Below are 6783 nucleotides of genomic sequence, written 5' to 3'. Positions count from 1 at the left end.
CAGGGCCGAGAGCAAAGCAGCCTGCGCTTCTGAACCCCCACAGCCCAGGGCATAGCAGGCTGCGCGGGGCCTGCCTCCCTATCCCGTGGGGCCTGCAGGGCCCGCGGGAGGGTCAGCGATGCCGTGGGTGGGGCAGCGATACCCCAGATGTGGCAGGAGAAGTGGTGGCCCGAACAGGCAAGGACACCTGTTTGGGCCGCTCAATTAACCAGCATATTTTGTTATCCGGCAACCCCCATTCCAGGGGGATGCCGGATAACAGAGCTTTAACTGTAGTCACTTTAATAGCTGGGAAACTCACTGTTGAACCTTTTGACTTTAAAATGGGTTGGAGAGGACAAATAATGCAATAGCACATTTTATGAATTATAGAATCATAGAAATTAAGGGCTGGAAGGCACCTTGAAAGATCAAGTCCAACCCCTGCTCTGGGCAGGAATACTGCTGGGATCAAATGATCCCAGCAAGGTGTATATCCAGTCTCCTCTTGAAGACTTCCAAGGTTGGGGACTGTACCACCTCCTTGGGAAGTCTATTTCAGATTCTGGTCACCCTTACCATAAAGAAGTTCTTCCTTACATCCAACCTGAATCCATCCTCTAACTGTTTATGACCATTGCTCCTTGTCCTCTCCTGGTGCTCCCTAATGAAGAGTGTTTCTCCCAGCTCCCGATATTCACCCCTTACATGCTTACAGAAGGCAACCAAGTCCCTCCTCAGTCTTCTCTTTTCCCAGCTGAACAGTCCCAGGTCCCTTAGTCTTTCCTCGTAATATTTGTCCTCCAGGCCCTTAAGCATTCTTGTGGCCCTTCTCTGGACCCTTTCAAGATTCTCCACATCTTTTTTGAAGTGCGGTGCCCAGAACTGGACACAGTACTCCAGCTGGGGTCTCACCAACACGGAATAGAGAGGAAGTATCATTTCCTTAGCCCTGCTTGCTATGCCTTGGCTAATGCATTCCAATATGCTATTAGCTCTGTTGACTACAGCATCACACTGGCAGCTCATGTTCATCCTATGAATGACCCTTCATGTTTACTGGGGCCTACTTCCACTGACAGCAATTAACAGATATTGCATCTACTTTCTGTTGCTGAAGCCTGTATACTGAAAGCAGCAACAGCACTTCAAGTGTTCCATCCATACCTGCTGCACTTCACTTATTTGAAGCATGGCTGCAACTGGGTTGCTGAACAACTTAAACTTGAGTTTCCAGTTGTCAACTTTATCATTTCAAGTGCAAACGTAGTGTTTGTAAAGGCACCTCTAAGGGTGCCTTTCTACAAAGAAGTTCTGCCTGACATGCCCGTGCCCCCAGAGCCCAAACTGACATGTGGCCTAACTAAATGCAGCCATGTTAACTAAAAGCAGCCCTATTTTATACTCAGCATTTCAAGGTTTTAACAAATGTGATAAGAAGTTTTAATGCCAGCAAAGCAGCCTCCATCAGTATTGTATAAAAGCTTTTGATAGCCCTGTAGTCGGGGGGGAAGGCGGGGGAAGGATCTTGTAATGATTGAGACACATTTTCTGCTCTGCCACAGGTGATCAAGGCAGACAAGGTTCCTTGGGTGAATACGATATATCAATGACATCTTCATCATTTGGAGTGAGAACCTGGAATCTCTACTTGAGTTCCACCAGAAATTCAACAGTCACCATCCCTCCATCCGACTTCCTTTAGAATACTCCAACACCAACATCCCCTTTTTAGACACAAGGATCAGTATCCAGAAGGGTAAAATACAGACCACAGTATACAAGAAACCCACAGACCAACATACATATCTGCACAGAACCAGCAATCACCCAAAACACACCAAAAAAGCAGTGATATACAGCCAAGCCGTCAGATACCGCCGCATCTGTACTGAAGAGAACACCCGGGATTGCCACCTCACCAATCTTAAAAAGGCTTTCACCCAGCAAGGACACTCCTCCAGAGAGGTAGATCGCACGTTTGAAAGAGCCACCTGGATACCACGTGAAGAACTGCTGCAGTACAGAAGAAAAACACCCACAAATCGCACACCGCTGGTTATGACCTATCACCCATCCCTTGAACCTGTACGGAAAATCCTCAAAAAATTGCAACCCATATTAGGAAAAGACCCTATTCTTAAAAAGATCTTCCCAGAGCCACCCATCCTAGCCTTCAGACAAGCACCGAACCTCGCCAACCTCATCACCAGAAGCAAACTTCCTCAACCCCAGAACACACCAAAAGGATCCAGACCGTGCCATGACAAGAAATGCAAAACCTGCCCCCACATCTCCACCACCCCCACTATTACTACACCCCACAACAGAGCCATCAGCATCCCAGGATCTTACAGATGCACCTCCAGGAATGTAGTATACCTCATCCAATGCACCAAATGCCCTGATGGAAGATATGTAGGAGAGACCAGACAACAACTGTGCACCAGAATGAATGCACACCAGAAATCCATCAAAGACAGAAACACCCAATTACCGGTGGGGGCACATTTCTCACAGGAGGGCCACTCTCCCTCCAATCTCTCAGTCCTGATCCTCAAGGGAAATTTACACAACACATCCCAGAGATGAGCCTATGAGCTCCATTTCATCAACCTCCTGGATACTAGAGATCATGGACTAAACATAGACATTGGATTTTTGATACATTATAATCTGCCTGGCAACTGACTTCCCAGCCCAGCCCCTGGCTTCTTTACTTTTCATTCCATCCAGGAAGAGCACACACCAACTGCTGCAGCTTCCTGAGCCTGACGAAGGGTTTTTGAACCTGAAAGCTTGCTTAATAACTATTCTCCAACCATTTGGGTTGGTCTAATAAAAGATATCAAATTCACCCAAGGAACCTTGTCTGCCTATATCCTTAGACCAACACGGCTACAACCTAAACCCCTGCAACAGGTGATCAAGAAACTTAAGACATGGGGGCTCTCACTACATGATTCCCTTGACCTAGTCAAAAAGGTCAAAGAATATTTCAGCTCTGCTCCACGTGGCATAGACCAGTGAATTAGAGACAAGCTACAAAGACATTTGAAGAGGAACCTTGGCTATGAAGTGCAGTTGTTGTTAGCTGTGAAACGTTATTGGGATGCTACTGGTCTGGAACCACAAGGACAAGTACCAATTATACTATTTCTGTTTTCAAGTTTTGTCCTTTAACATTTGTGGGCACTGAGAAATGTGTCTCAGTGTACAAATTGTTTCCGATTGAGAAGCATCACAAATTGACATTGGAAGGTTTGGAAAAAATACTAGTTTCATATTGTGAAATTAATTATTCGTTCACAAGCAAGTAAAAGAACATAAATACAATCTGCACATATGTGTTTAGGATGAATTTTTTACTAGTTATGTGGATGATTACCAAGTAAAATTTTTTATGTTTAGTTATTATGGGTTTATTTAATTTTCTGTAAATCAGTGTCATGAATTTTCTTTTAAGTGCATATTTCATTATTTTTAGAGCATAAAATTGTGCATATTTTAGTGGGGGAGAGGTGCGCATATAAATCTAATGTCTAGTCATTGACACCAAAGACCACAACAAAATGGCACTGGTTGGCTCAATAAACTTCTGAATGGACATAGGGATGGAGCTTCCCAGTCCCTTTCTGTGTTAGGAAGGGTCAGAAGCCAGGGCAGCAGGCAGGCTAAATTGCCCCCAGTTGGCCCTGGTTACCTGAGTGGGCCTGGCTGCCAGTGGCTTAACTGCCTCAAGCTGGCCCCAGTTGCCTGCATGAGTATGGCTGTCTACTTAAAAGCAGCTGCTCTTTCAAAACCCAAGGTGCTAGTCAGGAGGACAAATGCTTCTCTCTCTAGCCTTGAGCTTCTCACTCCTTGTTTACCGTTTCCTGGTTTCTGATTATAATTTGCTAGTTTCCTGGGTTAGGATTGTTGGTTCCTAGTTTCCTTGGGTCCTGCTTGTAGGCTTCCTTGTCCCTGGTTTCTGCCTGTTGACTCCTTCCGGACTGACTTGTTGACTCCTTGACCCCCGTGATCCCAACTGTAGTCGGGATTATCAATACAGCACATGATAGGGTCTCGGGGCTCAATGGCCCTGTGTCCAGCCTGACTGTGCCATGAGTATTTGAATCAGTTAGGCTGCCCAATTCTCACCTGCCATGACTTGATGTTATCCAATATATTAATCGGGAAGAGTTGATTTCCCCTGTAGCTTGACTCTGGTGTGCTGGGCCTAGCCCATCTTCTGGGGCTCTAACCTCCCCTGCACCCCGATACTGCACCATCCAAATGTTAACACATCTGTCACCCTGGATCTTTATGGGTGGATTTATATTTAGACTTGCTATACAGGCTCGAGGTCTTATTTCACGTGTCTTCTTGTTACTCTGTTCACTTAGACCTTAACGGCCCTCCTCCTGGTACTGCACAGGGAAAAGAAAAAAAGGGAAAGGAACAAAAATCAGCCCCCTCCTCATATGGCAAAGGGACCTGGCAGCTTTCAGGCAAGGCCTTCTTGCTGCAGTTCTCAGAGCTTATGTGAAGTGGGAATTGTTCCCCTTTTGGTTGGGCTGGTACTCCTTCAGTTTAACAGAAAAAAAACGGAAAACCCCAGTGATGCCAGTCTCTCCCTGGGGCGAAGGTATTTCAGAATTTGGGCTCTGTCCTGATCCCTCTGGCTCTCAAACAGCCGTGGGCTGCGCTCCTGCCTGCTTCCACCCCAGCCCCAGCCCCAGCCCCAGCCAGTGCATACAGTTCCCAGATGGCTGCTCAATGTGTCAGGTGGGCAGAGTGGGTGGAAGGTGGCCAGGAACTGGAGCCCTGCATGCTGGGGCAGAAGCCACCTAGCTACAGCTTCCCCCCACTTACCACGGCTTCCCCACCCTACATGCTGCCGGGAGCAGCACAGCTGAACTTGGCCCAAAGTTCATCCAAATCTTTCCATTGACCCCCAATGGATCTTCCACTGCGGCTTGTGCATGTGTTTGGTTTGCATATGTATGTGAATGATGAGGCCATAGAAATGGGAGGAAGATTTGAACTGAAAGGCATGGAAGGAGAGCAAGAGGATAAAGGCTGAGTGTAAAAGGTGATAAGGTGAAACAGACACACTGTGGAAGGGAAAAGAGAGAAGGGAAATGTTAAGAAAGGCAGGGTTGCCCAAGGAAAAAGAAAGAGACATAATTGAAAGCAAACTAGGGAGGGTTTGTCGGGAAATGCAGAAACTTCAAAAGGCAGAGAGGAAAAATGAGTCTGGGCCACAGCTCACCTTAAACGAAGAATGGAAAATGTCACGTTTCCTCGTACAATACAGACATACAAGCAATTGCACTAAATCTGGTCAGGGTTATAAGCCTGCCTCATGCTCAGGGCTTGGAAGCAGATGTTGGATGTTGCACGGTTATTCCTCTCAGTTTTGCTCCTAGGTGAATTTTTGGAGAATAGAGTCATTCCTATCTGAAAAGTTTGGCTCCTTTGCCCACGGTTTTTAATAAAGCAACAATGAAACTCACTGAAGTCGCTTACTATTTTAGGCAAATTGGATCATGTGAGGGTGAGTAATAATCTCAGAGCTTCTGCTCATTTGCATCAGAAAAAGGAAGGAAGATTGGATTATTCACTTGTTCACCACAGGTTCCTAACAGTGCAACCTGCCTGAGGACTGTCGGTGACTTGCTTGAGCTCCATCAGTGTAGAATGGGTGTAATGCAGGGCAGAATTGGGCCCCAGGCTTTTAATAGGGTTCCAGTTTTTTCTGCCGTACTTGAAACTGTGATCTTTACAGAATCTCACTGGGGCTTACATGCCCCTACTACACCTATAACCACATGTGGTGGGAGTTCAGCTTTGAGTGTATAACCATCTCTCAGCAACACAGAGGTTATTCTGGGACTGGCATTATAAATATTAATCACTTGTGTCACTGGGTATTTTTGGCTCTGAACACTTGATTTTCCAGGTTTCCATTTTTTTAAAGAAGTCATTGGCAGCTGCTGCCTTACGGATGATGTCTGGAGATATGATTCTTCCAGCACTGTGCATTCATTTGCACATTGACAGATACTACTTGGGCCTCTATGAATGCAGTTGAAATGGCAGCATCTTTTACACCTCAAACCTGACATGAAAATGTAGGGCCTCATTCAGCCAGCCACTTCAGCACATACTGAGTTTCCAGCATGTAGGTTGGCCCTTTAGTGATATAATTCACATGCTTCAGACCAGGTGCCAGCTAAATAGGGGCTTCACAGCACAATGCAGCATAACGTAAGTCAAACTCATCTTGATGGAGTCCAAGCATTGCTGAGCCTGATCTAAAACTCAAGGTGAGTTCTGATCCTAATTCAAACTGTCACTTAGGTGATCAGTCCCATGGCCTCTATCACTCTTACAATCTTCAACCTGGCTGATCATCACAATAGTCAACTGTTTCACCAGTTTATAAAATGTGACCATAAGTTATCTTTATTTCTCTCTCTCTATATCTTGTAGAGTACTAGTCTGAGAAGCAAGCGTGCACGTGCCTCTTGCCCCATCTCAAACCCCTTTGCAGTGTGGGAATGAAAAAATGTTCCCCGCGCTGCAAGTTTGCAGTGCGGGGAGAAAATTAGACAAAGTTTAAAAGAGTGGAGCAGGGCATGGTCCGGGACTGTGCCCTGAGGAAACCGGAGGCTGGGTCCTCCAGGGAGATGCTCTGGCTGCCAGAGCGTCTCCATGGTTGGCCCCTCGCCCTGGTGCTGAAGCAGTGTGCTTCAACACCAGGGCTCCAGAGCCGGGGAATAAGGGGTCGGGGGGGGTTAGAGGAGGGGGGAGGGGACT

The sequence above is a fragment of the Alligator sinensis genome, unplaced genomic scaffold (genome assembly GCF_000455745.1).
Source record: "Alligator sinensis unplaced genomic scaffold, ASM45574v1 scaffold560_1, whole genome shotgun sequence".
Classification (NCBI taxonomy): Eukaryota; Metazoa; Chordata; order Crocodylia; family Alligatoridae; genus Alligator; species Alligator sinensis.
Note: the sequence above shows the minus strand (reverse complement) of the source record.